This window comes from Schistocerca gregaria, chromosome 1 (genome assembly GCF_023897955.1).
Source record: "Schistocerca gregaria isolate iqSchGreg1 chromosome 1, iqSchGreg1.2, whole genome shotgun sequence".
Classification (NCBI taxonomy): Eukaryota; Metazoa; Arthropoda; class Insecta; order Orthoptera; family Acrididae; genus Schistocerca; species Schistocerca gregaria.
The window spans coordinates 636,641,044-636,664,222 of record NC_064920.1 but is presented as its reverse complement, the minus strand read 5'-3'; the positions used below and the strand labels follow the sequence as shown (position 1 = coordinate 636,664,222).

General features: G+C 46.0%; 1 protein-coding gene across 5 annotated transcripts in view; it reads right to left on the bottom strand.

Annotated features, from left to right (window-relative positions):
- Nucleotides 1–23,179, bottom strand: part of LOC126360357 (phosphatase and actin regulator 2) — a 717,887-nt gene that overhangs the window by 105,867 nt on the left and 588,841 nt on the right. The gene's annotated exons all lie outside the window — the stretch shown is intronic.

Sequence of the window (23,179 nt, the reverse complement as noted above, 5' to 3'; positions counted from 1 at the left end):
GCTTGATACACTTACGATTTGTGAATTTCTTTCAGTCATACGGTCGTTGTGTCAGAGCAGGACACATTGTAAGAGTCCTTGGCACATTTTACGCTGGTGTAGTTTTTACCTATTCTACATTAGGACGTAGAAAAGACGGTTGGGCTGGCATGAGCGCAACTTGTAGTGACTTGGTTGTGCCACAATTACCTCGGTTGCCTGATCTCGTTATTTTTCGTAATTGTTGTCAGATGTATGGTCACAATTCCCGTTGTATATGCTCCAACTGATGTTTTACATTTGAAAAGGACGACGTAGTTCGTTGAAACCGGTAATTTAACCACATTTTTTAAACAAAAATTTTATGTACTGTAACTATAGCTTCACTACTGTAGTGCCAAATAAACATTTAATTTTGAAATACAGAACTTACATGCATGATGTAAAGCATTATGATCACCTGCTTAGTAGCGTTTAGGTACATCTGTCCAACACAATACAGCAGCGATTCTGCCATTCATGGATTCGACAAATCCTAGGTAGGTTGCCGACGTATGAGGCACCAGGTTTTTACGCAACAGGTCACAAAATCTCCGTTAATTACGGGCTACTTGATCGTAGATGCATAGCTGTCACCCGATAGCGTCCCAGACGTGTTCTATTGCGTTGAAATCAGGCGAATCTGGTACCCAAGCCATCAACGGGAGTTCATTATCACGCTCCTCAAAACAACATAGCACTCTTCTGGCCTTGTGACCTTGGCATTTACTTGTGAGAGATATAGTTACCCAGCTGCAAGATGCCATGGCTTTCGCGGAACTGATTAAGGCTGAAGGGATGCAAGAACACTATGTGATCAAAAGTATCCGGACAGCCCCAAAATTACGTTTTTCACATTAGGTGCATTCTGCTGCATCTACTGCCAGGTACTCCGCATCAGTGACATCAGCAGTCATTAAACAATGTGAGAGAGCGGAATGGGGCACTTCACGGAACTCACGGACTTCGAACGTGGTCAGGTGATTGGGTTCCACTTGTCTCACGCCTGTACGCGAGATTTCCACACTCCCAAACTTGCCTAGGTTCCCTGTTCCCGATGTGATGGTGAAGTGGAAACGCGAAGGGACACGAACAGCATAAAAGCGCACAGGCCGCCCTCGTCCGTTGACTGACATAGCCCGCCGAGAGTTGAAGAGGGTCGTAAAGTGTATTAGCCAGACATCTATCCCAGACCATCACACAGGAATTCCAAACAGCATCAGGATCCACTGCAAGTACTAAGACAGTTATAAGGGAGGCGAGGAAACTTTGATTTCATTGTCGAGCGGCTGCTCATAAGCCACACATGCCAAACGACGCCTCGTTTGGTGTAAAGAGCGTAAACATTGGACTATTGAACGATGGGAAAACGTTGTGTGGAGTCACGAATCACGGTACACAATGTGGCGATCCGATGGCAGAGTGTGGGTATGGCGAATGCCGGGTGAACGTCATCTGGCAGCGTGTGTAGTGCCAACAGTAAAATTCGGAGGCAGTGTTGTTATGGTGTGGTCGTGTTTTCATGGAGGGGCCTTGCACCCCTTGTAGTTTAGCGTGGCACTATCACAGCACAGGCATATAGTGATGTTTCAGGCCCCTTCCTGCTTCACACTGTTGAAGAGCAATTCGGGGATGGCAATTGCATGTTTCAACACTACCGAGCACCTGTTCACAATGCACGATAATAACATCTTGAAATGGACTGGAATGCACAGAGTCCTAACCTGAACCCAACAGAACACCTTTGGGATGCTTTGGAATGCCGACTTCGTGCCAGGCCTCACCGACCGACATCGATACCTCTCCTCAGTGCAGCATTCCGTGAAGGACGGGCTGCCATTCCACAAGAATGCACCTGACTGAACGTATGCCTGCGAGAGTGGAAACTGTCATGAAGGCTAAGGGTGGGCCAACACCATACTGAATTCCAGCATTTCCGATGGAGGGCGCCACGAACTTGTGAGTCATTTTCAGACAGGTGTCCGGATACATTTGACCACATAGTGTAGTTGGTAACGATGTCATTGTAGTCCACTCCTCTCACGATGTCTTTCATTACTACCATAGGTTCTATGGAAGCGGAGGCGAAGCTACCCATCCATAACACAGCCCTCGCTGGCCTGGATTTGTGGAGCGGCACCTACTTCGAGTAGCCGTTCGCTTGAAGATGGTGTATCCCGAAACGACCATCGACTTGGTGTAAAAAGAAACATGATTCGTAAGACGAGATGACACGTGTCCATTGATCCAGGGACCCATCTCGATGATCCCCTGTCTATTGACGGTGTCGTTGGAACAAGATGTTAACACATAGGGGAAATCTGCTTAGTCCAGAGTTCAACAATGTGCGCTACACGGTATGCTCCGAAACTCTTGTGCCTGCACGAGCTTAGTGCTGTGGCTTCAGATATGCCAATGACCACAGGATATCCTGTTTCTAGAGAGCGGGCAAGCCTCTGACCTCCACGTTCCGTGATGAGGCATGATCTTTCAAACTCCTACTACTCGCGGTCTCACCGTTCTCCTGCCTCTGCCTCTGCCTCACGACAGGAGCACGCGAACAGCCGACCACCTTCATCGCTTCCTAGATTCTCGTTCCCGGACGCCGGCCCATGACAATCTGCCCTTTGTCCAAGCCGCTTACATCAGTGGACTTACCTAACTGCGGCTCGTGTCGTCGTTCGAATGATTCCCCACTCTGGTCCGCTTACATACTTTCCTTGAATGCTCACTGCTCTATCGGGCGACACTGATTCTCAAAGTGGTCAGCGGTTATAATGTTTGGCTCAGCAGTGTGACTCAAACAGAATCAGTCAGTAAGTCCCATAGTCAGCAAATGAGTGCTGACGGCAGACTGCCGTCCTGGACAAGATCCTGATATTGGTGGCTAGCTGTTACCTACATCAGATACGTTATGAACTGTCAAGTAGGAATTTATGTAGTGTGGATGAGTGTGGTAACTGCAGTGTGGTATTTGTGTTGTTATGCGTGAAAGGTAGTGAGAGGGTGAAATCCGACGCGGGTACATCCCACTCTCCCAATTATACCAAGGAGGAACGCGCCACTGCGGATGCGACCACAAATACACAAGCGCCAGGTATGTCCTACGGCGGCAAAGAGCTATGCATGAAATGAATATGTGGTTAGCTGGTTGAGCCATGCTACGTGTCATTAGTCGGCTGAAATGTGGAGCGGTCCGCAGGTTTTAAAGGCCGAAACGAGTACTATAGCTTCAGTGTGTCGGCCCACTCGGAAGGAGGCCGACTGGCACAAGGTCGAAACATCAAGTGAAGGAACAGGATTTCAGCGGTTGCACGAGAGAAATCTAGTGGATCACGTGTGCAGGTGTACGGGATTGTGCTGGCCCAAAGCCTCTCGATCAAATGAGGCTGTTGAAAGAGGGTGACAAGGTGGCCGGTTGGCATCGCATGGTCCTCCTTATGTCGTGAATGCAGAGTTCTCAGTACGGAACATAGGAAGCTGGCACGATTCGGTATCATCACAAGTGGAGCACTTGTTTGTATCTCGGTGCGGCCGGAGCCACAACTAAACTAGCTGTGTAGTAGTCATGCGCGACCCACGAAAGAGGAAAGCTGTGGTTGCCTGTAGTGACGCCACAGCCTGAGTCCCACGCACGGGAACATGAGCGACGGTGATAGCAGTTCGCGGTACGGTTTTCAGTACGGAATTCTGGTGCAAATGTATTAACTGTCGTGTATTGCAGAACAGAAAACTTAAATCGTCCCGACGGGATTCTATTTCCCTTGCATGATCCTGACTGTCCTCCAAATGTATAATAAACAGTTCACCGGGCGTCCCCCAAACAACGCAGATCTCATTTTTAATAAAGTCGCTATGTTCAGTTTCTTACCAGAGTCTAAGACCTCGCACAGGCGTCAAACGCTCACTGAAAGCACGGCGCCTACAGAAGACGACAGAGGGATTCCTGAAGCGGCTCCGGCATCGTGACGTGACGCGTGCTCCACCTCAGTTGCGGCAGGCCGTGTGTGCTGCAGGCTACCACTCAGGACGCCTATATAGGATAGCCGTGGAACGGCCGCCCCCACGCCGCCACGCGCAGGCGCCGCCGGCCCGTGTATCGACTGGCTGTTCGCTTAGAGCCGGCCCACCGCTCAGGCACTTCTACAACTGTTTACGAGGCACTTACACCACGCCTCCCCCACTGTCTCTCTCTTGGTTTATGTATGGATGGTGTGTTACCGCGCGCAGTCTCGAGCTAACGACTTTCACCAAATATACATAGGAGCAAGAAATGCAGCGTATCCTAGGAGCAACAGTCAATGTACTGGGATATGACAGGAACGATCATTAGAAGCAAAAAACGTCTACCTCAAATTATTTTATATTCAGGACAACCGCAGTTGTTGAAAGACACGATATTAGGAAGAACCCCGCTTACAGCTGGTACAACTGTTATTTACGAAAACACAACCTTTTAACGTTGTGAGTATATTTTAGACAGTCCTCTATTAATTTTAAAATCCACAAAATGTGGTGACACTGTACTTTCCTTTATACCGTGCAGGTTTACCTGATAATGGGCGCAACCGATCGTGTTTTAATAAACAACAATTTTACCAGCTGATTTCTTCATAACATCATAACAAAAAAGTCTAGTGAGCAGGAGATCTAAAATACATACCTTTAGAGCTGGTTCAGATGACAAAGTTTCACAGTAGCAATGATGAAAAAGTGCCCGGAGCTCTTCAGGCATGCATTTTAGAGTCCATGTTTACTAGAACTGCCGGCCGCGGTGGTCTCGCGGTTCTAGGCGCGCAGTCCGGAACCGTGCGACTGCTACGGTCGAAGGTTCGAATCCTGCTTCGGGCATGGATGTGTGTGATGTCCTAATGTTAGTTAGGCTTAAGTAGTTCTAAGTTCTAGGGGACTGATGACCAAAGCAGTTGAGTCCCATAGTGCTCAGAGCCATCTGAACCATTTTTTGGTGGTGATAACACCCTCAGAATCTGGTAAGGCTTGAAGATGGTGCACTGAAGCGCTGAAACTGGTAGACATACAATAAATAACATCATGAGGACGGCTGTAGGTGTTCCATTTTCTTACAGAAATAAAAACTGGTATGCGTTAAAATATTTTTTACTAGGACTCTTTTGCTTTTATCAAATGTTTCAAATGGCTCTCAGCACTATGGGACTCAACTGCTGTGGTCATCAGTCCCCTAGAACTTAGAACTACTTAAACCTAACTAACCTTAGGACATCACACACATCCATGCCCGAAGCAGGATTCGAACCTGCGACCGTAGCGGTCACGCGGTTCCAGGCTGAAGCGCCTAGAACCGCACGGCCACACCGCACGGCTTGCTTTTATCGATCGTTCGTGTTACATCACTGAATACTGACCATTCCACGCGGGATACTCTGTATAATCATTTACTCTTCTCGGAATTTCCACAATAAACCACAGACTAATGCACAACGCTTCTCTTTCTTTGAATGAGCTGTGATTTGGATGAGCTTCTCCCTGACGCTTTTGCGCTTACCGAGCGAACCTGTAACGAAAAGCGCTGCTTTTCTTTTGCGTATTCCCTGTTTCCTCTATCAGTCTTATCTGATACGGGTTGTACACTGTAGGTACGTCTTTGTCGAACGAGGATTTTGTAACCCATCTCCGCCGTGGATGGATTCTTGTGAAGAATCTCAGCTTTTCCTGCGATTGGTTTTGTGCGTCTGTTCCACTTTAAATCACTCCGTACGCTTACTTCCAAATATTTGGTTGGTTGGAGGTAAAGAGAGTTAACAGCAAAATCGTCAGTCCCTCGTTCAAGAGATATTTTATTCAGAGGTAGAGACGTCAGTCAATAATTTGATCAAAAATTGTTCAAATGGCTCTGAGCACTATGGGACTTAACATCTGAGGTCATCAGTCCCCTAGACTTAGAACTACTTAAAGCTAACTGACCTAAGGACATCACACATCCATGCCCGAGGCAGGATTCGAACCTGTGACCGTAGCAGCAGCGCGGTTCCGGACTGAAGCAACTAGAATTTGATTGAATTATGGAAGTATGTAGTAGTGATAAAATCTAGACACTGAATCCAATATTGATGCTTTACTTTACAAATAATTTAAGTAGAAGTGCACAGGTTGGGCCGGTACGTACACTGTTCGATCATCTACTATATTCTACAACTCTACAAGAGGCCGCCGTGTCCGAAAAGGAGTGGCTGATAAAGTGAAAAAGGTGCTGTGTTAAAGCCAGTATTGCCGTTTGTAACATTCTGCGCGTCTTTTCTCTTTGGTCTCTTCTGTTAGTTGTCTCACTAGTGGAGCTTTTAGTCACCACGTATAGTGATGCACATTTTCGGTATGTTGTGTAATATTTGCTACCGTGAATAATATTATACTTAGTGACTGAAGTGCTTCAGAAGCTATATATATTATCTTGAAATTGGCCCTTCTTTGTCTTACTAGCAGAGCTAACCTAAAACAACTGAACGCCGCTTTCAGGCCCACAGAAGCGCGCGACGCCGGCCGGCCGCCGTGTCATCCTCTGGCATATGGCGTCATTCAGATGCCGTATGGAGGTGCACGGGGTCAGTACACCTCTCCCCTGTCTTTTCGGGCCATCGAACCGCTACTTCTCATTCAAGTAGCTCCTCAATTGGCATCACGAGGATCAGTCGACCCCGTCAAGGAAAATTCCCTGGCACCACCGGTAATTGAACGCGGGGCCTCCGCGTGAAGTGAGACACACTGACCACTCAGCTACGCAGGCAAACTTGGTGTCAGCGCTAACTGCTGAAAATTTACTTAAGTCTTAGTTTGTTAAAAAAGTTGTTAAAACTGTCGATGCTCACTCTCTATGCCCCACCAACTAAAATTTCAACACGCTCAACGTCTAACGACAAGCTTGTAGGTGTTTGCCTGTTGGTCTTCTATCACAAAAATAACACTTACAGAGTCATTTTGGTAGTGTGATGAATCTTAGAGTACTGGTATAAACAATACGTTAGGCCTTTCTTTCCTAATTCGTTTCCAAAATCTCGATTCCAGCGCTAGTTCAAATGGCTCCGAGCACTATGGGACTTAACATCTGAGGTCATCAGTCGCCTAGAACTTACAACTACTTAAACCTAACTAACCTAATGACATCACACACACCCATGCCCGAGGCAGGATTCGAACATACGACCGTGGCGGTCGCGCGGTTCCAGACTGTGGTATCTATAACCGCTCGGCCACACCGGCCGGCCCATTGCTAGTATTAATATGCGAGTACACAGAACAAGATTTATTCAATTTTTTTTTAATACGATCAGGAAATTTAATTGAACCACAACTGGCTGTTCAACTGAAAGATTTATAAAATGCTGTACATCTACAGCTTCATATCGTGCCAACGCCTTTACAAGTGTGTTATGGTCCAATTCAAGCGCATTATGTTTATACTTAGGCGCTTATCGTTGTATAATTACAGGTAACATTAACCATGCTTTTTGCTCCAGTCTGTTTTATCGGTCTGAAAGGTGTGGCTCACAAGATAAGGTTACTGAAAACTTCGTCAATGGACGGTAGACTTAACTACTGAATCATCAAATAGAAACCGTTCAGCACATTCTCATCTATTGTGTCTTGCGCGTGCTTTAATTCTTAACTAAGGCGTAGTTAACGGGATTTTATATCACTCAACATAAAAATTTTATATTCTAGTTCAGAACTAGAGCAACAGAGTTTCTGAAAAGAAGACAGGTGCACTAGACCGCCGCACCGTTACAGTTTCCTGTTCCGTAACAATGTACAATGGACGTCCGGTAGCGCTCAGATACAATAGTACTCTAGCATCCTGCTGATGCAAGCCGTTGAATTTAAAGGTAAATCATTGGGGGCATTCGTGTGAACAGGTCATCAGTCATGACCTGTCAATATCTTGCATTTTTCCTCTGCTCTTTTACTCATAGCGTGAAGTAATGAAAAGTGCGAGGCGATGCTAAATTAACTTTGTTTAGACTCTGGAGATTATACGAGGAGCTGCCAGTGTTGCAGTGAGGCTAGTGTAATCAAAGAGGACTTGCGGAAGCAAAATGCTGACCGTGACATGGGGTGTGGTGGGGGTTCGAGGGCGTGGCGCCGCAGCCAAGAGGCTTTTTCGGCTGCCTGGGCAGGTCGATTGCGTTTCCGTACGAGCTACGTAACAGGCGGATCTAGAACGGGCTTATAGCCGGTCAAATGGTAACGTGTTTGGAGCAGTCCTTGCCGCTTGTAATCACATCACAGGCCGCTTAGTAATCCGGATTAGCAGCAGATGCAATTCAGGCCACAGGAATTCTGTTCATCTATATCTCAACTCGGCACGATATCTTAACGTCGTTGAATACCACCACCATTTGCCGCGTTCCATTCGCGAATGGGAGCGAGTAGAACGAAAGTTTCGATGTGAATAAGAATTTCTGTTGTTTTCTGTCTACATCTACGTCTACTGGGTACTCTGCAATTCACACTTAAGTGCCTGGCAGAGGGTTCATCGAACCATTTTCGCCGGCCGCGGTGGTCTCGCGGTTCTAGGCGCGCAGTCCGGAACCGTGCGACTGCTACGGTCGCAGGTTCGAATCCTGCCTCGGGCATGGATGTGTGTGGTGTCCTTAGGTTAGTTAGGTTTAAGTAGTTCTAAGTTTTAGGGGACTGATGACCACAGCAGTTGAGTCCCATAGTGCTCAGAGCCACTTGAACCATTTTCATACTACTTCTCTACCATTCCACTCTCGAATGGCGTGTGGGGAAAAAGGAACACCTAAATCTTTCCGTTCGATCTCTGACTTATTTTATTATGATGATCATTTCTTCCTACGTAGATGGGTGTTAACAAAATATTTAAGCAATCGGAAGAGAAATTTGCTGACTGAAATTTCGTAAATAGATCTCGCCACAAAGAAAATCGCCTTTTGTTTCAGAGACTGCCACCCCAACTCCCGTAACATATCAGTGACTCTCACCCCTATTGCGGGATTAAACAAAACGAACTGCCCTTCTTTGAAATTTTTCGATGTCCCACGTCAATCCTACCTGGTAAGGATCCCAAACCGCGCAGCAATATTCCAGCAGAGGACGGACAAGTGTAATGTAGGTTGACTCTATAGTGGGTTTGTCGCATCTTCTAAGTGTTCTGCCAACAAAGCGCAGTCTTTGTTTCGCCTTCCCCACAATATTATCTATGTGGTCTTTCCAATTTAATTTGCTCGTAATTGTAATTCCTAGGTATTTAGTCGAATTGACAGCCTTTAGATTTGTGCGATTTATCGTATACCCTAAATTTATCAGATTTCTTTTAGTACCCATGTAGATGACCTCGCACTTTTCTTTGTTTAGTGCTAATTGCCAATGTCATTTGAAAGATGTATATCAGAGAAACTACGAGGGACAGTCAAAAAGTTTGTTGTAACTGTTTTGCTGCCCTCGTATCAGTCTGAGTTAATTATTAACTAATTATCCTTAATTTCTGCAATAATTGGCAAAACGTTTTTTGTTTATTTACAGGTAAGAGTATCCGGTGATCTGTTGGCACGATGTCCGGTTCGAGTAACGGCGAACATCGAATTCATGTGCAGATTGGGGAAATCTGCTGCAGAGCCATTGTTAGCCTTACAAACATTTTACGGGGGTTCTGCTTTAAAGAAAAGCAGCCGTTAACGATTGGTTGTCAGCATTTTTGGACGGACAGGAATCGATGGAAAACGAACACCGTAGTAGAAGACGACCGAGCAAGTGAAACAGTTAATTAGATCAGACCGACGATTGACCATCGATGAGTCGACACAAGAATTGCGGGTCTCTCATGAATGATTTCACGCAATCCTGTACGATAATTTCAAGATGAAAGGTGTCAGTGCAAAGTTTGTCCCACGGATATTGACCCCAGATCAAATGGGAACTCGTTTGTTGACTGCGGCCGAATGTTCTTATAAAAAGCACAGAGGACGCGACATTTCTTGTGGCAATCGTTACTGGTGGCGAGATCTATGACTACATACCCGGTACGGTGCAAAAAGGTAGTCATCAGAACGTCGCACAACGTCCTCTTTTTGACCAAAGAAAACACGTCAGGTCAAATCCAAAACAAAACAGATGCTCATTGCGTTTTTCGACCACGAGCGTGTGGTGCACCACGGCTTTGTAACAGCTGGATAAAGCGTTAACAACCTCTTCTATATGCAGGTTTTGAAACGACTGAGGGAGAAAATGCGAAGAAAACGTCCCTCGAATTGCATAGAGGGTAGACACTGCATCACGACAATGCTCCCTCCCACACATCGCTTGTTGTGGGGACATGGTTCGCACAAACGAACTTTCCACTCCTTTACCAGCCACCCTACTCATCGGATTTAGCACTTCAAATGGCTCTGAGCAATATGAGACTCAACTGCTGAGGTCATTAGTCCCCTAGAACTTAGAACTACTTAAACCTAACTAACCTAAGGACGTAACTGTTTTGCACCGAAGAAGACATCAAAATCAACGCGACGGCTGAACTTCGGAAGATACCCAAAACACGACTTTCATAACTGTTTTCAGCAATGGTAGGAGCGGTGGAACAAGTATGCATGTATGTGTGTGTGTATGCGTGCGTGCGTGTGTATGTGTGTGTGGGAGGAGGGGAGGGGAGGAGAGGGGAAGGGAGGGGCGGGGGAGGGGACGGAGGAGCCTACTTTGAAGGCGATTAAGTAAACGTGTACCTATATTGTGGTAACACATAGTTACAACGAAATTCCGGTAACTTTTTGAATGTCCCTCGTAGTCTAGCGTTTGCGCTGTAGTTTGATGAGTTTATCCGTAAAGTTTACACGCTTTGTTAACGAGCCCGTGGCGAAACACGCGCTCTACTCTCGCACTTCTCTGCCTCCCCTATTGATTGCGGTAACTGGGAAGAAGGAAGAGTGAGGTCGGGTCACACATTTTCAACTGTCCCCGTTGATATTTATCAACTCCTGTACGCAGTTAATCTCTGGATTTCATTGTAATTTCATTCTTCGAGAGCTGCAAGATCACCAATGATATCTGTTCTTTCGGACATTTCCAAAAGAATAGATACCATCTTCATAGAGAATTAAGGTCTTGTCGACAAGGTGGTCATCAGAGACGGAGATAATACACACTGAAATAATGTGCGATTAATTACCGAACAAGTTGTCGTAGTGGTAAGGCAGTGTAACCATTACTAGGAGGATGGCGGTTCAAACCCCTGTCAAGTCATTCAGTTTTGAGTTTTCGTAGTTTCTCTACGTCTGTTCATGCGAATGCTGGGAGGGTTCCTTTCTAAGGGCAGGTCTGAACGCTTTCTCCACCCTTCCTTGAAACCGTGATGCCTGAGAAGACGTCGTTGTTGACTGGACTTTAGCCTATTCTTCTATTACGGTAATTTGTGAAAAGAAGTCTTAATACATAAAAAATAGAAAAATACTTGACAACTGCTTCAGCAAACAGATGTGAAACAAACGCAGCTACTTTGTCAATTGGGAAATAGTCAAGGTAGCACTGCTCGAAATTCGTGATATCACAGCATAAAAGCAGTTCCTTCGCCGCATAAAGCAGCATAAATCGACTAAAGATACTTTAATCGCGATATCTTCATTACAAATGAAGAAAGTAAATAGTAATGTCTTATTACGGTATACGTTACGTAGAGTGTGTTCATCGTGGGAGCTAGACATTCAGAGAGCGCGACAGGCGCGCCGTAGTCACACCTGGAGAACGGAGAGCAGCGCTGGGCGCGTGGCGGCCGCGATAAGGCAGCAGGAAGGCCTCCAGGACACACGTCACACGGCCTGAGCGGCGCCCGCTTTCGGCTCCCTTTTTATCATCGCTGACCGTACCCACACCACACCACAACACAGCTTCGGATTCCCTTGAAACAGAGCTTAAATGGCGTTTCTTGGAGCACAGCGTCACAATTTGCTGTAGCACAATAAGTTTCAACAATGTCGTCGATTTCTTGTACGAGTGGATTTCAATAAGTAACGTAAGTCTTTTACATTTTTTTTCTTTTTTGAAAGCAGCAGTTGCCAACCGAAGGAATGGAACGCCCAACTGCTTATGAACCTTGTGGCCAGCATGGAAGCAAGTAGCAGAGCACGCACCGCTGGCCGTGATGATCGACACTCTGTTAAGAACGATGTCCCGCCTTTTGTAACGCCCAGGGGTCCATCGTAAATCGCGGTGATTTCAGTGTAATTACTGCCTTTGAATAATAGTGTCATTTCTTGAGTATTGCTCGTGAAACCTTATTAAGTTGATATGATGAAAGAGAGAAAAAAGAACTGCATGATTCGGAGCCATTTGTTTAGTCAACATGCGAGTTGCAGCCATTGGATGTTGGTTATTACATTAAATCCATAAATGAACATTACATGAAAAAATAATGAGTCTCCCAAGAGTGACTTGAAAGAGGTAGCTAGTCCTCCACGGCAGTAATAATTTAAAAGAGAAATTTATCAAAGGCGAATAAAATGTTCGTCTAGCCCCTAGGGAGTCCTAAGTAGTATAACCGTAGTTGCCACATTGAGAAGAAGATGGGAGATACTGTTGACCGTGCGAGAGACTAATTTCTAATTCATGGGCTGCAAGTGCGACAGCTCTTACCCGGATACCACCTGTTTGTGGTGTGGTGTGGTGCGTGCGCGTGTAATTTCGGCGATCGAAGTGGCGGATGTCTTCTCTCGTTGCACGACCGGATTCTTACAGCTGTGATATGATACGACCGACTCCAATGTAATGGAGGGCAGTACGTGCAAAACGAGGGTCGCGACAACTTTCGCACCAGTTCTTGCGACAAAACTAAAAACCAAACGTCACCGAAGACAGTCTGCATCAGACTGGGACTGGAAAGCGCGACTGCTTTAGTTTTATTGGCTCGGTGCAGTGTCTCTACCAGCAAAAATCTAGTTTCTATGCTCACTATACTAGGGTGAACTCCCCTGCGGCTTTTTAAGTCGTCTTCTACGGCTGCGTGACTACGAAGTCAATTTGAAATAAATGGCCTCATTCGACAACGGTTCACACCATGTTCGGGCTTTCTTAAAAAAATGTGCTTGGTGACTATTAATATTGTTTTGATCTCACCATCTGATGTCACGTAACTCGACAACACATTGCCGGATACAGAAAACCGCGAAAAACAGATATTACAGTGGAAATCCGCATAACAAGTTTCTCGACATTAAAGAAGCACGTAAAAAAATACATTATTGCGACCGTCGGATTTGTAATTTACTCTCCTGTATGGATCGGTGACTGGAACTTATATTGCCTAACTGAGCACTTCTTTTTTGTAAAGGCTGCAAAAAGAGCGGTCGATTGCGCCACTGTATGCGTGAGTGAAACAATGACGAGAAATCTCAGGTTCACAGTGGGTCACGGAAAAGCAACTACAGATACACACATAACAAAAGAGATGACGTGCATTGCGAACAAACTTACACAAAAAAATTTGCGAGACCATGTTCCGGAACGGTTCGCCTCCGTTGCTGAGTGGTGACGGCAGGTGACTACCATGGGGGGAATCCGGGTTCGGTTCCTCGTACTGCCGCTGATTTTTCCTTACAAAGGCGAACTGGAACGGGGTGCACTCAGCCCACAAGTCGTAGAACTAACTTACCTTCCAGAATGAGTCAAAAATCAGATACGTGGCTATTTGTGAAACTTGCAGGACAAACAGGCACACATGTGACTGAAATGAAGCTTATATTACATCCATGACAGCACACAGTTGTTATTAAAGTACGGCACCTCACATTTGACACCGAAAAATTGGGAGTCAACTTGAACCTTGGACATTGCCCGTCGACTCTGAGCCGTGACGTGGTGGTATTGTGGCGGGTAACATGATACATGTGCACAGTGTTGTTTTGTTTTACTTGGGGGCTGATAGCCGTGATAGTTAATGCTATACTTGTAGTTTCAATGGGGTTCGTATAGGGCGTTGTGAAATGTGGTGGTGTGGACACGTTATTAAATCTATATGTTTAACGAGATGATCAGTCAGAGTTTAAATATTATCTTAAGTTTTCCTAGTAGTGACAGTAAAAAGTGACTAAAATTTGCGTCAACATAAAATTTCTTATGAATACATCTTCCTTGATTGCCGTGCTAGTTTGTTTGATAGATCGAAGCGCAGTCTGTGCCTTCTAGTAATGTTAAAATATTATGCGTCAGCTCTCGCGGGTTTGGGGTGTCTATATTGGTATCGCTTTTTGGTTTTATGTATTGTCATTGGCCTTTTCAGTTAAACTACATACGTCCAAAACTTGCAATTCCCCATTCTTAGTTAGGCTGAGAAGACCAGAATTACCCATGTAACTATTTATTCAAATCCATCTCTATCTCGCTCCTCTCTCTGTCCATCTCTTCCTTCTACCAGCCAGCCTCGGTGGCCAAGCGGTTCTAGACGCTTCAGTCCGGAACTGCGCGACTGCTACGGTCGCAGGTTCGAATCCTGCCTTGGGCATGGATGTGTGTAATGTCCTTAGGTTAGTTACGTTTAAGTATTTCTAAGTTTTAGGGGACTGATGACCTCAGATGTTAAGTCCCATAGTGCTCAGAGCCATTTGAGCCTTCTACCACACCCCTCTCTGTCGAACTCCTCCTCCTGCTCCTCCTCCCCCCTTATGTCTCTGTCAATCTCCTGCCTCTCCCCGCCTGTCCACCTCATCCCCCTCCCTTCTCTGTGCACATCATCCTCCCCCCCCTCTCTCTCTCTCTCTCTCTCTCTCTCTCTCTCTCTCTCTCTACTCAGCCGTGCTCATCCGCACACATGTACTTCCTGCAACCCATGCCGATACTACCCGCACAACACGCCTGTCATGCAGAGCAGCTTGCAAAATTGGGACGGTGGGTCTCATGGTCGACATTTTGAAATCATGTTTCTGGTGTATTTCGATGCTTGTGATAACGTATTTTATGCATGAGCTTAAATGCTAACTACTTGACAGCCGCCAGCTCGTGCTCCGAGTCGCAATTCACCGATACACATTGGACACGTAAGACTTCTCTAGCGATTTTCTCGAAGTTGCCTAAGTCGTCGCCTTACTACTTGCACATTATGTTGTTCTAATTGACTACTAAAAGCATACACAGTTTGAAATTAATCCGTGATCTGAACATTGAGGCCTCCCCTTGTGAGAAGAGGTTAACAAAACGCTTCCCTTATTTTCGAATGTCGCTCTGTATGTGTCATAATCCGGTACATCGAGATTTAAAGAAACAAAACACAAAGTTTCAAAAATTAATCGCATGCTCAAGGTAACTTGTTGGGTTCGACTGTTATTCTTAATCATTTATTCACATTTTCATTACGCACCGAAAACTATGCGCACACATATGGTCTTTTTTCTACGTAATAATTGTCTCTGTTCCTGACTAAGTTCGTCAAACTACTCATTCAAAGTCGTTCATAAGGCGATTCCCTCAAATCACCGTACTTGCAGGCATCGAGCGTTATGTTCCACATTTCCAAGCCCTTCCTTTGCCTCTCTTATCGGCAGTTCCGCGTTTATTTCATCCACGTCATAAATACGCTACACACTGCTCCGGCCCTTTGGTGATACGGGATACAAAGACGCCATCTGAACACGCTGGCCGACAATGGATGCACCATCAGCGGCCGGTGCAGCCTGTCACGTTGTCAGCGCCTCTGATTTTCAATGATAAAGCCAGGTGTCGCAGGCAGCCGCTTCGGTGTTTCGCCATGTACGGAAATGGCTATTCATGTGAATGAACGCGTATACAATGCAATGCCACTGCGACAAACAGTAAAACTGTCGATCCGGTAGAACGACCAGAATGGCCTTTTGGTTTTGCCAATAACTTAAAATCGATACAGAGAAGTAATAAGAGTACTAATTTATTTATCTCACATTGTCCCTACACATCGAGACATTTAACCCGTTGTTTTATTAGGTTCTGAAATATTTTTAAGCTAACATCGCAACCAGGCGGTGGCTCACGTTTCCACAAAAGCGGAAGATACACCGAGGCGACAAAACCTCCTAATATCACATCGGACCTTCTTTTGCTCGGCGTAGTGCAGCACTTCAACGCCGCATGGAGTCTACAAGTCGTTGGAAGTCCCGTGCAGAATTATTGAGCCAAGCTGCTTCTACAGTCGTCTAAAATTGCGAACGTGTTGCCGGTGCAGGATTATGTGCACGAACCGACCTCTCGATTATGTCCGATAAATGTTTGATGGGATTCATGTCGGGAGATACGGGTGGTCAAATCATTTGATCGAGTAGTCTAGAATATTCTTCGAACGAATAGCGGACAGCTGTAGCCCGGTGACATGGCGCACTGTCATCCATAAAAATTCTATCGTTATTTGGGAAAATGAAGTCCATGTATTGCTGCAAATGTTATCCAAGTAGCTGAAAATAACCGTTTCCAGTCAGTGATCACTTCAGTTGGACCAAATGATCGAGTCCATTCCATGTAAACACAGACTACACCATTATGGAGCTACCACCAGCTTGCACAGTGCCTTGTTGGCAATATGGGTAAATGCCTTCGTGGGGTCTGCGCCACAATGGAACCCTACCATCATCTCTTACCAACTGAATCTGATCAGGCCACGGTTTCCCAGTATTCTAGGCCCGATCGATACGACCAAGAGCCCAGGAGAGGGGCTGCAGGCGATGTTAGCACAGGTATTCACGTTAGTCATCTGCTGCCATAGTTTATTAACGCCAGATTTCACCGCACTGCCCAAACGGACACGTTCGTCGTACGTCCCACATTGACGTCTGCGTTTATTTCACATAGTCTTGCTTGTCTGTTAGCACTGATAACTCTACGCAAGCGTCGCTGCTCTCAGTTGTTGAGTGAGGGCCGCCGGCCACTGCGTTGTCCGAGGTAAGAGGTAATTTCTAAAATTTTGTGTATGTATACGTGCATATCACTGTCCCATGACTTTTCTCACCTCACTGTACTTGTTTTTAAGGAAACGAACGAAAGTGAGTTGTGTGTACAAAGATTAGCGCTATAAATACATTCTTGTTGACTGTGTTTTGTCATGTATCACGCCTTTGAAACTCCCTACCATGTTTCTTCAGGTGTTATATTAACATTTTTTTAATTTGTTATTGGTGTTGCAAAACGGTACGGAATATATCTTCACCATCGCAAAAAACAGCGAGTATCGCTTTCCGAGTGAAAGGCGTCGTCTTACGATTCTTCTTTATCACATTGCCACATGTCACTTCCCCGGACCCTAAAACCCTAGCAAACGTAAGATTAGACGTCTTATTTTGTACCTAATGACGCTCAGAACTATCAAACAAAGTGTTAGTCTCCTATACTATTCACTGCCGATTACAGTAATAACAGCAGAATCTAACGTGCATTCCGCTATGACTGTAGTAGAGTTTGAACACACCACGAGCCTTCTGCAATTTGGGGGCGTTTGTGATTTCTAGACAGTAGTTGCCGGTGTAATGTCATGCGAAGCACCAGTCTAGCCCATAATTGACGACACTAAACCGTCGACGCAGACAGGTGCACATGCATTACCCAACTCTGGCGTCGAGCCGGCACTTTGGACGAAGCTGTACAGCCTACTGCAGCAGCGGGAACGAGGCGGTAGTCATTCTGTCCAACAACAACTCGGCGCTGCATACAGCGTCTTCAGTCCAAAGCCCCCCCCCCCCCCCCTCCCATCCCCAACAACATACACACACACATATTCAGCGCTACTACTGTAACACCATACACGTGCCGAAATGTCTCGTTATAACACCGTACTTCCCGGATATCGTTCTTTGTTCACTGTTTCAGCTTATAAGCTGGAATTACATGATCTGACGTAGATGGCTAATATTGGCACTTATATACAGGTTTCTATTTCTTTTAACTGTTCTTCAGTGACAAACAAAACAGGACGCAGCCGCGCCTATACGTGCGAGCCCTCTCTAGAACTATACTCAGTTGTTGCGGCACGCCACCACTCTCTAACAACTACGATTGACGAACTCTGACAGGGTTACAGCAGCACGGAATGACTTATCCGTTTATGTCACCCAAACTGAGTTCGATAAGATGCCCAGTCGATTAGAACCATAGTTGCTGCCAGAGGTACAGCTCTGTGTACTAAATTGGCACATTATATACCTCTAATTTCCTAGAAATTGGAGCCGCGGGGGGAAGCCGTGCGTTCTAGGGCGTCTTGTCATGGTTCGCTCGGCTCCCCCCGTCGGAGGTTCGAGTCCTCCCTCAGACAAGGATGTGTATGTGTGAGTGTGTGTGTGTGTGTGTGTGTGTGTGGTGTGTGTGTGTGTGTGTGTGTGTGTGTGTTTTGTCCTTAGCGTAAGTTAGTTTTAGTGCGTAAGCCTAGGGACCGATGACCTGCGTAAGCCAAGGGACCGATGACCTCAGTAGTTTGCTCCCATAGTTCTTACCACAAATATTCCTGTTATGACGCATCTATGTTTCTAAAAATTGTGCTATGTTCTTTTGCTTGGTATCCTTAGGTTTTGCAAGAGGAGTAATACGGCGCTTTTTAATTTCTGCAGTAACATTTGTCCCATTAAAAACTGGGGAATTTGGTGAGACTGCCATCAAAGCTCAGTCTGTTCTAGTGTTGACAATCCAGGCCCCAGGGCCAGACATGTTCTCAAGAGGTGACATCGAGCACTCCAATAACACATCACAGAACAAGACCCCCAGTCTCAATGAGCTGACCATCTCATATCCGTAGCATTGAGACCAGAGTCAGGAAAAGGAGTTCGTTGTTCGCCTACAAATTCTATGTATTCGTTCTGGCAGTTTTTTTCCTGTTCTGTGTTATTACTAGAATTCGCGGTAAGATTTTGACTTTTTTTATAATACAAGGTGTTTTAAAAAGAATGACGTGATTTCAAAACTCCGCATTTATTGATAAAAACATATTACAAACATGGGATGGATCGCAAAATACTCACAAAATCTTACAGTTTCTCGTGAAAAAGCGTGCGGTCCCTACTTTTTTACGTGAACCACTGTCACTGGAATGAGGAATCTTGAAATTCGGCAGAATTGGTTTTTTCCACAACTTCAGGAGGACTCAAGACGACTTCATTCGCCAACAAGATGGAGCTCCACCACACTTGTATTATCCCTATCACCTGCAACCCATGGAGGCCACTTCGAACGTCTGTTATGACGTGGATGTGCTGCAGCTGTGTACTATGTTCCGGTACGATTTGTTGTCGTTGAGTGCACACCGTCCATTTCCGGACACATGTTCATAGGACCTTTTGTCCTCCATTTCCAGCCAGGAATTCGTCCCTGAAGTTTATCGGTTTTATTAACATTCACCCTGAATAATCTACAAACCATTGGGAAGTGCATGGCAGACGCTACTTCCCTTGCACAACGCAATAAAGTTTCTTCGTGTTCCATTCGTGTAGAAGGAGGGGAAGAAAGCGTGCTTAAATGACAATGTGCGCGTTGTAATTAGTGTGATACTGTCTTCGCCGTCGCTACGGAGGCGATATATAAGGCGGAAACGGATTCTTCCCTTATTGTTGAAAATTCTTACATAGGCTTTCGAGTCAGCACGCAACAGTTTTGCACCACTAACTTGACGCTTTCCCTGAGTCAAACTTGTGACTATTCTTACTGCCCTTCTTTGTTTACATTCAGTGTCCTCTGTTGTCCCATTTGAGATGGATCCTATACAGTAGAGCACTTTCATAGAAGTATTTTTTAAGGTATCTCCTTTGATGACTAATTGAATTTTCTCGATATCGTGTTAATGTTCCGAAGCCTCTCTTCAGAAAAGTTTACGATGAACAGTGAAAAATTCATTTATGCTTCGCACGCGGTCTTTCGAAAACACAGGCAGCACTAGCATTGGAGGGTATATAAATAGTGTCGGGGGGACGCGGAAAACAGTGCAGTTGTTGTCATAATGCGAAAACGGAGCGATTTATCTGACCTCCAAAAGAGCACGATGATCGGCTTTCGGGCCAAGCGTACAAGCTTTACCGAAACGGGTAAGTTTGTAAATTCTTTGCGTCCCACCGTGGCTGAAGTACACCGTGCCTGGGCAAATGGCGCTACCGAGAACCAGCGCCGAGACAACTGTAGTGCACCACGGGTCATACATGACAGGAGTGAAGGACAGCTGCGGAGATGTGTACGGGCGAACAAACGTACAACTGTTGAACAACTGACCGCCCAGATCTATTGCCGAGCTACCAGGAGGGTCTCCTCAAAGACCGTTTCAGCGAACGTTGCTGCGTACGGACCTCTGCAGCTGGCGCCTGGTTCATGTACACGTGCTGGGTGCTATTCACTGGCGACGAAGGCTGGAATTTGCACGCCAATATTGCAACTGGAAGCCTACTTAGCGGTGACTGTTGGCCTTCTCAAATGAATGTATGGCGTTTTTTTTCCCACGACAGCATCTACCAGCAGGACAACGCAGAAATTAACACAGCTCGCGATGTATGCGCGTGGTTCGAAGAGCACCACGATGAGGTTACTGTATTCTAATGGCCATTAAACTCCCAGGATTTACAGCCAACCGAGAATATCGGGGACGACCTCGACAGGGCTGTTCACGCCACAGATCCTCAACCGAGGAAGCTAACGCAGCTGACCACGGCACTGCAGTCGGCATGGCTCCACATCCCTGTCGGTACCTTCCAGAACCTCGCTGACTCTCTTCCTGCATGTCTCGCTTTGACATGCGCAGCAAAAGGTGGTTATCCGGGCTTTTGACAGGTGGTTACATTAATGTGACTGCACAGTGTATAACGCTGAAAATCAAATAGACTCGAAAAAATAAAAACTTAGTTTTCAAAAGCAGGATGGACGATAACAGAAGAGTATACTGAGAGAACTAATGGGACCTAAGGACAGAATAACAGTCCGCATCCTAAGGCATACTCGGTTAACCAACACCATAATAACAGTTGCGAAGTACCATTCACGGATGCCTAAGTGTTAATGGCAGCGTGTTTTGTAAACGATATGACTCCGGAGTACAGAAGATAATCAAGATAGAGGAAAGATTATCTCTGAACGTCCCGTTGACAAGATCATTGGACCACTTCAAAGGCATAGACAAAAATAAAGCAGGACGTTAGCGGCTGCCTTTTCAGCGGAATCATCCTTCGACTAGCAATGAAGAAGTTTGAGACGCAACGGACAACCGAAAACAGTGTGGCCACACCAAGATCGATCCTCGCTCGTCTGTAATGCGACCCCAGTGCCTTTATTGCATTATCGAGCTCGGTAGTTCCGGCAGCGTCATATGAGAAAATTATTGTCACCTATGTTACGTATTAAGCGGTGCTAATTGTGTCATCTGCATCCGTAACATACATTCTGGTGCGCGCGTGGCATAAGCAGCTGTGCCAAGGCCGGAAGTCAAGTGACTCCGGAATGCGGTGGCTCAACAGGCAGCTGGCGGTAGGCAGTAGCAATAACTGGCTCCACAAGCTTCAACAAGAGCAGCCCTTTCGTGGAAGAGAAACCGTCAAAAGGAAGTCGCTATCCCTTAGATCGATTTAATCATAATGTTGGGCGCGAAAATTTGTGAAGCTGAGTTTTCGGCAGAGAACAGAATTCTTCAGGCAATGCGAAAGACATGGGACGGCATAAATCGTAACTCGCCCACCTATACACCCGTTGTTTACATTTCGTCTACTAAGTATTCCCCGCTGCGTGACTGTTGGCGAAACTGTACTTTAACTTGGTCCTCGACACCGCATTATCAGACATAGGACCGAAAGCCGGTTGTTAGCGATCTCGACAAACGCTTCTGCGCCCGAGTGCCTTTCGTTAAGTCGCTGCATTCTGTGGCACTTGTCTCGAGCTAGTCTCGCCGCCTGTATATCGATTGGCAGGTGCCGTGCCAAGCGCCCCTAGCGTGCGGAGGGCGTACTGCGACGGCGGCAGCGGCGTGCGGCCTACGTCACTACATTCTGGCCAACGACCTGCCAGTAACACGCGGCCGCCCGCAGAATGACACACGTCGCACTTCGAGAGCCGAGTGGCCAGCACGGGGTCGATATGCCACAGCTAGCGGAAATTTCTTTGAACACGATGCACATTCGTGCCAGTGACATCCAATCACTGAAATTCGTTTGATACTACAATATCTTCGTACTCTGGTTCTCGCAATAATGTCACGAGGAAACTGTTTTGCTCGATGTATCAGAGCGCAGCGTGGAAGAAAACTATGAGAAAACGATCTTCAAAACACTGTATATTGTAAACTGAATCAGGAAACGAATGCAATGGCTAAAGTACGGATACGGATAAATAACAGTCAAACGAGCAGCAGTATTACCGCTCCACCAGTGCATATGCCGAAACTCTGGAAACAAATCATCGAACAAAGATGGTGGTGGTTACTGTTTAACGTCCCGCCGACAACGAGGTCATTAGAGACGGAGCGCAAGCTCGGGTTATGGAAGGATTGGGAAGGAAATCGGCCGTGCCCTTTCAAAGGAACCATCCCGGCATTTGCCTGAAACGATTTAGGGAAATCACGGAAAACCTAAATCAGGATGGCCGGAGACGGGATTGAACCGTCGTCCTCCCGAATGCGAGTATCGAACAAAGAGGAAATTTATTTTCGTTCGGGCTCTGGATTGCGGCAAAAGTTTACGACCACATTTTCGTCAATATTGAAATTTTTCCAAACTTAAATCGCCTTATCGGTGTATTTTATGCAAATGGAATAGATCACCCAGTAATTGACTGCTCGTAGCAGGAATAGTTGCAGATTGCTATTCGCCAGATCCACGAAAAACCAGTTCCGTGAACGTGTTTATCAGACTATAGGCGTGAACCTTCCGAATGTCTTACTAATATCAGTTTCGAGTTGTCGCAAAAGAACACGCTGTTCTCAGCACTATTCCATACGCGGAAGCGCTTTGCTCTGACCTGTAACGGAAATTTTACAAAATTTCTGCCGGATAGTATGGTTGATGGCATGGCGACGTTGAAACACGCTCATTATCAAACGGAACAGACGCACATTTTGACAGAACTGTGGTATTTTTCTAAGGGACTGTTATTTCCTATGACTCACAACGGCGTGCCTAAAACGGTAGGCAAAGAAGCCAACGGGAACGCTTGGTGTTAGTGCCATCACTGCAGAGCTGTCGGACAAACCACACAGCTCTCCGTGCTCCTGCACAAA